The sequence below is a fragment of the Mus pahari genome, chromosome 7 (genome assembly GCF_900095145.1).
Source record: "Mus pahari chromosome 7, PAHARI_EIJ_v1.1, whole genome shotgun sequence".
NCBI lineage: Eukaryota > Metazoa > Chordata > Mammalia > Rodentia > Muridae > Mus > Mus pahari.
In genome coordinates this window covers 76368385-76381232 of record NC_034596.1, presented here as the reverse complement: position 1 = coordinate 76381232, position 12848 = coordinate 76368385, and the positions used below count along the sequence as shown (strand labels likewise).

The 12848-nt window shown below is 46.0% G+C and overlaps 1 protein-coding gene across 3 annotated transcripts in view; it reads right to left on the bottom strand.

Moving 5' to 3' along the window:
• The window catches only part of Smoc1 (SPARC related modular calcium binding 1), a 159995-nt gene that overhangs the window by 17339 nt on the left and 129808 nt on the right, over positions 1 to 12848 (bottom strand). The window lies entirely within an intron of this gene.

Genomic DNA, 12848 nt, shown 5'->3' with positions numbered 1-12848 from the left:
CTTCAGTGTCTATGACCACCTATGGAGAGTTAAATCATAAAGACAATGATGCTCCCAAATCTAGGAAAATGCAGTGTAGCATGGAATTATAAGAGAAGATGAAATATAGGGTTTGTCACTTTACTGTCCACTCTGAAAGTCTGGTGTCTTGTAAGGAAAATCCTGACACGACAGAACAATTGGGCTGGCAATATGGGTTGCTTCTGTAGGTGAAGTGCCTGCCACAGAAGCAAGGGGACTTCAGGTCAGACCCCCGGCATGTGGGTCAAAAGCCTGGACTAGGTACCACAGTTCCATAACCTCACTAACTGACGGAACAGACAGAAACAGGAGCATCCCTGGGGCTCGTTGGCCAGCCATCCCTGCTGAGCTCCACATTCAGTGAGAGACAGTGTCTCAAAAAAAATAGTAATAATAATGATGATAATAATAGTAATAATGATGATGATGATGATGCAGAGAGTAATTCAGAAAGATATATGACTTCAACTCCTTACCTTCACATGAATGTATACACATGTATACCCTAAACCACACCCCCATATGAACACACACACACACACACACACACACACACACACACACGAGAAAAGTATACAATTTGTCTTCCAGAAAGAAAAGATATCTCTTTAAGTGTTTTTTAAAAAAGATTAATGATAAGAGCAAATACTCCTGAATGAAATGTACCAGGCAACAGGAGGGCTTTGCCTGTCTAACCTCTTAGCCCACCTGCCGTGAGCACTATGATGATCTACACTTTATAAACAAGAAAAAGAAATTCACCTCTGGAGAGGGTGAATTTTTCTTAAGTTCACTCAGAGGGAAGCTCCACTGGAGGACCCCAGACACCTGCTCTTCGGGTCAGACACCTAACAGACTACCTAAGATCTGCATTCAAGAGCAAACTCATTCATGCCCACAGCTCCTTCTGACAGAGCATCCCTTCTCAGCCTCAGCACATGGAGCTTGGACCTCAGGGTTTCTGTCTCTTTGTCTTGGAACTAGAAAATCAAAAACCAATTTGTACTTCACCCATTATTACATATCCATCTATACGGTGAATGGGAATAGCAAACATTTATTTGAGTACGTACAAAGTGACAGATTTGGTGACGGGCCTGCTACTTATGTTAACTCAATTCACTCTATTTCCAATCTTTGGAGACATATATTAACACCAGGAACACAGACTGGCTAAATAATTAGATCAAGATCATGAATTAGGGATCTGAGGCTGTGGACCAGTCAATACAGTGCTTATCTGGCATGCCAGAAGCCCTGGGGTTGATCCCTAGCCCTGAATAAACCAGGTGTGGTGGTGCATATCCGCAATTCCATCATTCAAGAGATGGAATCGGGAAAATCAGGAGACAAGCCTAGGTCACACTAAGCACTATCTAATAAGAAAGAAAGACACAGAGTGGGGGTGTGGGGGAGGGGGAGAGGGAGAGAGAGAAGAAGGGAGAAGGAAAGGAAGGAGAGAAGGAGGGAAGGGAGGAAGGAAGGAAGGAAGGAAGGAAGGAAGGAAGGAAGGAAGGAAGGAAGGAGAGAGGAGGGGAGGGGGGGAAAGAGGGAGGAAATCATAGCTAGGAGGAGACAGAGGTGGGATCCCAGCCCAGCCCACCCATGTTCTTTACATGCTCTCTACAGTAGCATCCTTCATTGCTACAGGCTGATTCAAATTTTATTTAATTCTATACTTTCCTTACATGTAACAGTGCATGATCACAATAGAGTCTCCAATGCCTGTGTCTCTATGCCCTGTGTTGGCTAATCCACATGGACTCTGACTGGTTTTAACTCACAACAGAACAGTGTGCTGAGGCTGGAGAAGCAGCCCAGGCCTTCAGAGGGCTTGCGGCTTCTGCTTTTGCTTTCAATGAGTCCTAAGAGCACCACATAGAGTGCTCTTTCTTGTATATTCTCTAGCTGCTGAAGGAGCAGAGGGAAATGGTTTGGTCTGCTAGCAACATGACACAGGTCATCTTGGATGTTCCAGTCCCACCTGTCCTCCATTTAGAATAGCCCCAGAGCCAATTCATGTGAAACTAGTGAGATAGCCATTCTATCAAACAGACAGATAACACTGGCAAGAATAAATTATTTTTCTGATACACTCGTAGGTTTGAGCTAGCTTGTGAGAAACAATGAGTACAAAGTATTATAGATACTAGCTAGAGCTGCTGAGCTCTTGGTCACTTTAAGCCAAGGGGATCCTTGTAGCCCCTGCAAGCCCTTCAGTCAGCACCCTGGATGCCATACAAACACTGATGAGTAAGTTAAGGGAGTGGAGACTCATTTATGTATCTGAGGACCCAGAAGCCATCCTTGGAGCCACACTGGACCCTTGTCAGTCACCTCCCATATGAGTCCCACCGTCCACTTCTGGTTTTCTCAGGCTGGCTTACAGAGTGCAAGCTAGGACCGATTTCGAGGTTCTTTGTTCACTACATTAGGTCACAGAGCAAGGAACTCTGCTGACGTGAATGCATGCCATTCCAAAACACTTCATCTCTGCTTAGGAAAATTTGTGAAATAGAGATAAGATGGAAAGGTCTGGCCCTGTAACTATGAGCACGAGCCAGGGCTACCTGGATATGCCTCGAAGACATAACCCACACCTTAGGAGAGCAAGCTTGGGGATGGGTAACCACACCCACTTGTACACTTCCACGTATGTCCTTCCAACCTTTCCCTCGATGGTGCCAAGCAGGGAGAACTTAGTCAGTCTCCACTTGGCAAAGAAACCTCTGACTCAAAGAAGAAATACAACACCAAAGCATCCCGAGTTGGGAACACACGAAGTCCTGGCCTTGCCACCAGAAGACATCCAGTGTGCCTTGCCCCAGTCACACGTGCCAGGGAAGAGAGGAACCAGGGGAGAAGAGCTCTGAGCAAGGTGGAGGCAGGGCTGGAAGGGCAGGCTGAGTGAGATGAACACAAACCCTGTCCTGGGGCCCAGAGCCCAGGTCGTTATATGTCGGCCAAAAATGGGATCAGCACAGAGGACGCCGCTGTCTGCTAGGACCGGCTCAAGTCTCGGTACCTCACAATCCCCCATGGTAATTAGGAGCAGAGAGGGCGGACAGAAGGAATTCTTAGCTAACCCCTTATCGCTGCTGGAGCTCAGAGTTTATCCGCTCTTCCAGGACTCTGCTCCTTCCTCGTCTTTTATATGTATTTTTAAAAGAAAAATGACCAACAAACATAAACATTACAGGATTCAGACCGGTCTAACTTTCAGATTACTGACTTCAGGAGAAGAGACAGGAGGAAGTGGAAAGTTCCTGAGTGACCAACACCTAACTAAACACCTTTGAAAGTCAAGTCATCTGCAACCAGTGGGCCGCCCTTCCTGTGGTGACAGAAAACAGACATTTCATGGTGGAGAAAGATGGGGAGATGATGGAAGGGGTTGCTGCCAAAGAAGGACTATATCACTCAAGGTTCTCCAGAAACACACACACACATTCACACACAGACACACATTCAAACACAAACTCACACACATGCACACACTTAAACACATACTCACTCCACTCTCACTCACACACATGCACACACTTAAACACACACTCACTCCACTCTCTCTCACTCACACACATTCACACACTTAAACACACACTCACAAGTCTCTCTCTCTTTCTCATACACACACACAGACACACACACACACACACACACACACACACACACACACAGTGAGAGGGAGATTTTAAGGACGAGGCTCATGAAATAGGGAGACGGCAAGTCTAAACTATGCAGGCAAGCCAGTCAGTTAGAAATGCAGGTAGACAAGAGGAGGCAGCCTTGAGTCTCAGATCAATAGGTCACACCCACAGCTGAAAGACACAAAAGCAGGGCTTCCCATGACAGTCCCCAGGCAGAGTTCTTCTTAAGTCTTGGATCTGATTGCATGAAGCTGGCCCCCACTGTGCAAAGTAATCCGCCCTAAGTAAAAGCAACTATGGATGCTTACATGGCAATCTCGAGGCAGTGTTGGGCCAAACAACAGAGTCAGGCTCTCAGCCAAATGGACCTTCTAAAGGAAGTGAAGCATCCTAAAAACTTCAGGAAAGATGAGACAAATACCTAGAAAAACTGAGAAGCGTGAGCCAGTTGCGGTGGTCCATATCTGGAACCTCAGCACAGGTCGGGGGTGGAGGGAACAGGGGAGCTAAAGAAGAAAGATCAGGAGTTTGAAGCTAGCCTGGGCTGCATTGTGAGATATTATATCAAGAACACAAACAAAAAACTGCAGTCCGGGAGGATGCCCTGACCAAGGAAGTTGTCTCTCTGGATAAAGACGTAGTAGCTCTTTAAAGGAGCCTCTTTAGTCCTCCTGAGAGTTGCTTATGTTGTTGCAATAGACAATGAGAGACAGTGGGGTACTAACAGGACTTGGGACAGTGTCTGGAGAGAGGAGGACCCAGCATGGGGCTGTGGGTGACAAAACATTCTAGGGCTCAGAGGATGCCATAAAAGAAGTGCTGGGGACTTGTGTGAGCCAGGGCTGTTGAATGGATATATACTGAGTCTCGTACCATATTAGGCTCTGAGAAGGCCAGGAAATTTCTGAGAATTATATGATCCATTAGGAAGAACTAACCCTGACATGTCAGCCTATCCTCACTCAAGGTCTTTCTCTGTCCCTGAAGCCATCTCCGAGGGCTCCTGATTGGAACAAGGTCAGGGAGCAGCCCCGGCTCAGCTGAGATTCTGTGCCTTCGAGCCTTGGTACTGTGACTCTAACCAACTGTAATGCTTATAGGTTAGGACTTCATTACCTCCCTCCTGCCCATCTCTTCACCACCCCCATCTCTGGTTTGCTTCTCCCTCAGAGAACCATGGACTCTCACAGAAAAAGAATTCATGAGGGGACTTAGTCCAAGGATTTTATTCTAGCCAACGCTCCAGGGAGGAGGCCCACGGACAGCAGAATGAGCGCCCGCCAGTGGTCCTGAGACGGCAGGGGCTGACCCCAGCTCATCCTAGGAATGCACACCCTCCATCCTCAGCCCCTCGAGACTGCATGCTCTCATGGGGGTAAACATCAATAAAGGGTGATTCAGCCTGGGAGAGTGAGGGGCGCTTGCTTACACTCATTGCAAAAGGAGTCATCTTGCTGGGCCAAGAATATTAAGGAAAACACTGGCCTTGTGTCAACAGCAGTGACCGTGAAACCTCTTCAAATACCTCTTGTCCCTCTCATCTCTTATCAAAAATGAATGAAATGCTGAACAATAACCCACAATAACAAGCCATATATATTTTTAAAAAGAATCTTTCTAAAAAGTGACATGAAATTCCTGGGGTGTCATTAAGATGGTGTGGCTCCCACCGCAGGCTTCTCCAGGTCTGAGAGAACACAGGGCTACCCCAGGGTGGCCTAGTGGCTGAGAATCTGGTGGAGAGGCAGACTGCAGGAGAAGGACAGACAGCAAGGGAGGCCTGGGCTTTACAGCTCTGCCCATATTGTTGAAAGGACTGGTGTGGGAACCGGAGGTATGGTGCCGAGTTGGGGGAGGGCCAGCTAGAGTCATAATCTTCAGGAATGATTTACAGAACATCACTGAGCCACCCTTTCTGTTTATGCAGCCACATGGAGTCTTGGCACCTATGGCTTCAAGTCATTTATATGAATAGGTTGTTTTTCTTACTGTGGACTTTGCATTTTTTTTTTTTCAAGAGGGGCTAAGTCCCCCCCCCCCCAGAGGATAGTTTTTCCGAGAACCTTTCACCATTGGGTTTTCCATCACCTGTCAGTGAGGGCCACTTGGCCAAAGCCAGTTCCCAGCTCTCCATTCTGTGTGACTTGGAGTCATCTGTGTGGCTTTGACAGTCCCACAGAGAGGAAGAGTCCACGGAGCCACTACTCCAAGCTCCCTTCAGAACAAAAGACAGGCCGTCCGCTAAGAAAAGGAGAGCCCCAGAGGAGAGACCCTGCCAGCACAGGGAAAAAGCAAAAAGCCATCTACTAACAGAATAAAGTCACCCTCTGGTTGTTCAAACCAGTATAGAAGTGAGGAATCAGAAACAGAATTTGTACAGATTTCATAAAGATACCTCTTCAATTGCAATAGGTTTTTTTTTCATCCCTATCTTAAAAACAAAAACAGACAAACAAAACTGTTGCACTGAAATATATGCCAAGAATGGAAGTAAAAAAAAATGACATCATCCCTCATTCAGACCTTGAAAGGGACCTCAGAGAATGCTCTGGAGGACCCACCTACCCCGTGGGCCAACTAGTTAAGGAAGGAGCACCTTCAGTTCTGTCCCAGAGGGAGACATTGGGATGCTGTATCATCTCAATTGGATGGCTGTTCCCCAGAGCCAGGAGGAACTTGGAGCGTTCAGATGGAATGCTCCAGGAGCAGAAGACAGGGCTGAGGAGTCCTGGGCTTCCGTGGCCCTGCATCTGAAGCCAGGATGTGTCCAGCACTCTGACTCCTGTACACGTCACCCAAGGAACTCACACAGTAGAAGACTTCATAGACGCCGGCAGCAGTCAGAACAGAAGCAGTGCAGCATGGTAGTCATGGTAGTCATGGCAGTCATGGCAGTCATGGTAGTCATGGCAGTCATGGTAGTCATGGTAGTCAAGAGCATCGTCTTTGGGTTTCTCCCACTTAGCTCTTCATCTTGAACAAGTCTCAAAGTTCCTTACCTGTACCAGCAGAGTAGCCCCTACACATGCCCCACAGCTATTGTCTGTAAGATGGAACTTAAGCTGTAGCTCAGCGGTAGGATGCTTACTTAGCATGTATAAGGCATCAATTTAGATACCCGACACCGCAAGGGAAAGTACATTTACCCTGGTGCTACAGTAGAGTGGACAGCGGCAGCTGCTACTCTAATTAACTAGTCTAAGGTGGCAGTGTCCTCAACTCCATGTGGACTATATCCAATATTCTAACTCCAATGTTTAACTTGGCTCCTCAATTGATCTGTAATGGCAGACCAAGGACCAGGTTATGGGAGCAGTCTATCCTGGTACATACTATAAAGGGTAAACAGTTCAGAGAACATTTATATGTATCTCTCTAGCTCTCTATTTCGATATCTTAATGAGTCTGTCTGCTTTTTACAATAACTTCCAGAACTTCAAAAAAAAAAAAAAATCACTGACAAACTGCTCGCCCTGCTGTAGTGAAGCACATCACTGACCCTGCCTATGGGACACGGCTACCCAATGGGCAGTCCTTCCTTACATGTTCACGGTGTTGTTCTCCCACCATCTCAGGCTTAGTGCCTCATAACTTCTGTTGAGCTTAGAGCCCTGCATGAGCTCTCGATAGCTGGACTCTCGCTTTCTCATTACAAAGTCAGTGGTGGTGCAGGAAGGTTCCCCCCCCCCCGCCCCTGTGCTGCTCCCTCGACTAGCCCACACGCTCACAGTTAGACAGGAGCAGGCATACCTTCCCAGACTCAGCTGCTCAACTCACTGGAAGCTGAGCACCTGGAAGAGACAGAGTCAAGGGCAACTGCTTCCCTTGTACCCCATACACCTTTGGGGTACTGTTTGTTATGTGGCTCATGAGTCACAGCTAGCTTGCTGTGCCTCTGAATTTCCATCTTTAGCAGACCTAACATCTCAAATCACCAGTGCTGGCTGAGGGCAGCTCTCCCCCAGAGGTAAATGTGCCGTTAGGATGAAGCATCATGGGTGCAGAGGAATAAGGAAACAGTACAGCCATCCTATGTAAATAGACTCTCTGCAGAACCTAAAATGGCCAAGCATGGCTCACCATGGTCTGAAGTGGTAAACACCCACTTCCCACACAGAGAGATGCTGAGCTCTTAGGGAGAGGTGGGGGATTTCTTCTGGGATGGATTGCCTCAATTTAGCACATAAACATCTTTTCTCTCAACTTCCCTCACCCCAAAGCATCCCTGGCTCACAGCCACACATCTCAGGTCACAAAGCCAAGAGAGATGCCCAAACAGCCGGGAAATACTTCACAGTAGTGGAAGTACCAGGAAACAGTGCCCTGGCTTCTTCCCAGCTTTTCTTGGTAATTTCATTGACCCTACCTGCAGGCTCTGTACCAGAAGGTCCAAAACACAGAAAATTCAACTTCAGGCAACAGAAGAAGAGACGACACAGACAAAGGGAAAAATGAAAGTGGGGTTTATTATTATTATTATTTTGTCAAAATTAAGTATACCTTTACCCCCTCCCCTCAGAATACGAATATTATATGTGTGGTGATAAGCTTCACACTTTCCTTACTTGCGAAGTCATTTTTACACATAAAGGAGGCTCTCAGACTTAAGCCAAGTTCATCCCTGACTTCCAGAAACTTGCGGTGAATCAGTTACAGTACCTAGGCAGGCTCTTTGATGGCACCTCAACAACTAAGGACAAAGGGAATATATGGGCCCTGGTTTTGCTAGGGAACATCAAACTGCACATGAAACTCACTTCTAGACACAAGACTTTCACAGGCAGAGGAAGTCCCAGAGTCTGAACCCTATGGCCACATACCTCCCATCCCATCACTGCAAGCAGACAATGGGGTGACAGAGTAAGGTAACCAAGAAAGCCAAGCCAATGTTAGAGTTAGGTAGAACTGCACTACAGGTCTCTCACCTTTCCTTTCAACAAAGGATGAGGGAGAGAGAGAGAGAGAGAGAGAGAGAGAGAGAGAGAGAGAGAGAGAAGACAAAGCATTTATTGTCAGGGAACGCCCTGGGAAGAACCATATGGTCTCATCCTCATCTCAATTCTATTGGCCATTATTGACCGAGGCATCTTCATGAGCTCAAAAGGCAGATAACCTAAAAGGCCAGTTGCAGAGTGTGTTTTCATATAGATATTTTAAACGCACACAAGCCTGGGCCAGAGCTCATTGCTAATGCTGGTAGATTACTCATTCTTCCTCCCAATCACGTCATGTATGAGATTCCAGGTGGCTGTGGGGTATTTGCTTACAGGGCTACCACTGGTTTCCTTGCAAGCTGTTTATTTTTCCAGCCTCAGGTCATTACATCAGCCCACGGTTTCCAGTTGGGCAAAGAGTAGAGTCTTGTGGGGGGTGGGGATCCAGCCAGAAAGTGTCATTGCCTCGGTGACCCCAAGCCCCAGTCACAGCCACTATCCCAGAAGAAACTTCCTGGGTGGAAAAGCAATCTCTCCTGTGGCCAGTGGCCCAGAGCCTGCCTAGGAGAACAACGGTGCACCCAAATGGGTAAGGGCGAGGATTCTGTCCACCTACATACCTGGGACATGTGTATGAGCCTCTCAGGTGAAAGGAAACGGGACTCTCAGTTCATTGCAAAATGTCAAGGAGAAAAGAAATGAAAAGATATGGGTGCAGAGACAAAGAGGGTCTAGGTGCTAGCCCAGCTCCCGGGGTAAAGGGAAACATGATGGAGTCATAGAGCATCACCATGGCCCTCAAAGAACGTGGTGGCCACGTCCATGACCCTAGTTCCTAAGAGACTGCGCTTCCTCAGAAGAGCAAGCACAGTATTTTTCCAAATACAAACAAAAAGACACAAATCCTAAAGACTTAAAAAGTATCCTCTTATACTCAGCTTAGAACCAGTGGGTTGAAATGAAGGGCTATATGGAGCTTAATTCTTGTTATCTTTTCTCTTTACCTTCTTCTATAAATAGAGATGGTTTAAACACATTTTAAATGCTAGGTATTTTAAGAAATGTCATGATACCTAACTCTGAATTTAAGAAAAAAGAAAGAAAGAAATTCAGCAGGAGTTCATATTTCCTTGAAAAAGCAGCAGAGGCTCTGGCCCACACTCCTCTGGGACATGCTGCTCTCAAGTTGACCAGGAACATCATCTTCCCAGATACAGAAAGTTCTCCTGGAGCATGGATGCTTGTAAAAGAGACATATGAGGAAAGCGGTCATAAAGGAGATGTCAGAAAGACAAACCTACATATGCTGAACTTGCCAAGGACTCAAAAGGCCACAGCAGCCTTATGAACACATGGTAAAGCTTTCCAGAAAGGACCAGACCTTCCAGCCAGGGAGAAGACTGGATACAATGTCTGCGGGCGAGCGTGTGTCATGTTATTGCACAACTTCAGGCGCCCAGTGGAACCTTTCCAACATCAACAGTCCCCAGGCCAGAAAACAAACCTGGCGTCACAGGGTCTGAGTGTGAAAAAAGGATGTTTGGGGTGTAAAAGAAACTGGAATTGCTTTTTTTTTTCTTTCTGAGAGAAGACTGAGAAGATGAGCTCTCATCCAGGCGAACTCCACAGAGTCGGACTCCAACCTCCTGAGCCTAGAGTCTTTCATTAAAGTCTAACAGAATGCCATCTCAGGTGTTTAACTCTAATGCTCCTTCCAGTCCTCACTAAAAGCTGATTGACCAGACTCCCATTCTCATCAAAGGATGATTCTCATCAAAGGATGTCTAATTCATCATTAACTGGATGTGCCAACATGTGAGAATAGGCTAGCACTATACAAAAAAAGGCATTCCACCAAGGTGGCTTTGCTCTGTTTGAAGCTGCTCATTTTACATATGAGGAAAGGAAGACTCAAGAGAATTTGACTGGCTGCCCCAGGCAAGGAGAACCAGTCTTGGAAACCAGGTCTACGTGTCTGTCTGATTCCACAGCCCATGCTTTGACCAGTATGTGGTTTGTGTATAAAAGATTCCCTGCCCCACTGCCCGAAAATCCAGACCTCATGGTGCTTCCTTGACAACCAGCTGTGAGAGCCTGCGCCAGAACAGGATGCTAAGAATTGGGAATGGTGAGAGGATGAAGTCTCGTGAGCGGCCCCAGGAGTCCCCGTGATGGCACTGGCTTACCTGGAACATCACAAAGCATCTCGGAAGCCACAGCTCGTATTTCTGCTTGGTTTATGAAGGGGCCAAAAACCCTGGGTGAGAAGCTCCCCATCCATGTCCCTCCCACTCCTGCCATATTCAATTGTGTATACCAGGGCACAGAGAACTTGCTTTGCCAAAGATCATAAAGCAAATATTTTAAGTTTTACAAGCCACACAAGATTCCATGACAGCTATCCAAGCTTATTCTTGTGAATGCAAATGGCCATAAGCAACACAGAGATAAACCGGTGTCACTGTGTCCTAATAAAACCTTATTTGAAAAAACAGTCAATGATCTGGCCACTTGTTATCCGCTATCTCCTCTTGTAGAACCGTGTCTTTTATACCTGATTCCATCAATAAGATTGACAGGTATCAGTCAGTACAGCCAGGTGATAATGACAGAGAATATTCTAGTCTGCTATGCAGATACTAAAACATCAAAGACTAATAATTTCTTTGATCTATTTCTTCTAAAGGACAGTCAGCTCCTGCAACTATCCTGTCCTATGTACTAACCTTATAGAGTCAAAAGCTATGTAAAATAAAGATGGCTGGATCACCACAACAAGAAGAAGGTGGTTGTGCTTGCCTAGAAACCATTCCTCAACATGACCCTATCATCATACAATAGAGAACTACATAAACCAATAGGGGTGGCGATCAGTGCCTGACGCCATTGCTTTATTACAGCTCAGAAAGACATGTGCCACTAGCTTCCTCTAACTTAGCCACAATAAACACTGTCATTGGTTAAAGTGTGGTGGCACACATCTGTAATCTTAGGACTCAAGAAGTTGAGGTGAAAGGACTTTGAGTTTCTGCAGATGACGATCATTGGTAGAACACCTGCAGAACCTGCATGGAGTCACAGCATGCATAGCACCCAAAACCAAAACACCATCATTTTACAGTTACCAACAATGTCAATAATAATAATAATCCATAACTACATCTACCATTCATCATTTAGCCGGGCATTGGTCAGGAAACACATAGACATTAACTTAGTGAACCTTTTGAGGGACAGACCATGATCCCACTCTACAGTTAAGGAATGACTTTTATCTGACTAGAGTCACTCAGTGTGTTAGAATCAGGATATACACCGAGGTTTTGCCAATTCCAAAGCCTGTGCTTTAACCAATGTACCATTCTGTTACACTCTAGCCCAAGAAGTTCACACAGCCTTCTTTATGTCCCCATCCCACACTTCCATCTCATATCCAGTAGTCAGTCAGTCACACGGAAAAATACTGACCAGCCCAAGAAAAACCCACTATTGTGTTATAGATTCACCTCTGTCTCACTCGCTGGACTGCAGCCTCCATGCTACCACCACTAACACAGAGCTGGCACACAAGTAAAATAGTGGTGCCAGTGATAGCACACTCATTCAGTGATCAGTGCTCACACTAAACTCTGCCTGTCCGTTTAATGGTGGGGATCCTTTGTTCATAGCCCTTGCCACCAATAAGGGAAGCATGGGGCTACATCAAACTCAGCCTACAACATAAATTATGTTAAGCGATACTTCTCATAATGGCATCCTAAGTGAAAGTATGAGTCTCCCTGCCAGTGACACAGTTCGGGTTTGCTATGGTCTTTCCTGCTGGTGAATATTGAGTCGTTAGTGATGGCCAGTGAACTTGGTTGAGCTTGATCTTTGTTGGCGTCAAATACTGTTTCAAGTAAGTCCTATGAATGTGACTATTCAAAGTGTATCATCTTTGTACCATCACAATTCCCAAAAGATCAGCTCAGAAGGGGCACGGCAATAAGCAGTTTTAAAGTCTCAAAACAGAAGAACTAAGTCTGTTGGGCTTGAAGTCCAACTTCCATATGCCCAGTCTGCTTCCTTCAAATTCTGCTGCGTGGCATTCAGATAAGGCAAGCCAAATATTAAAACATATTAACAAATGTTGTCATCCAAACAGATCAACTGCTCATAGAAGTTGATTCTAGCTATAGCAAAAAAAAAAAAAAAAAAAAAAAAAAAAAACCAGAAGAGGCTAACTAATTCATCTGATCTCCTT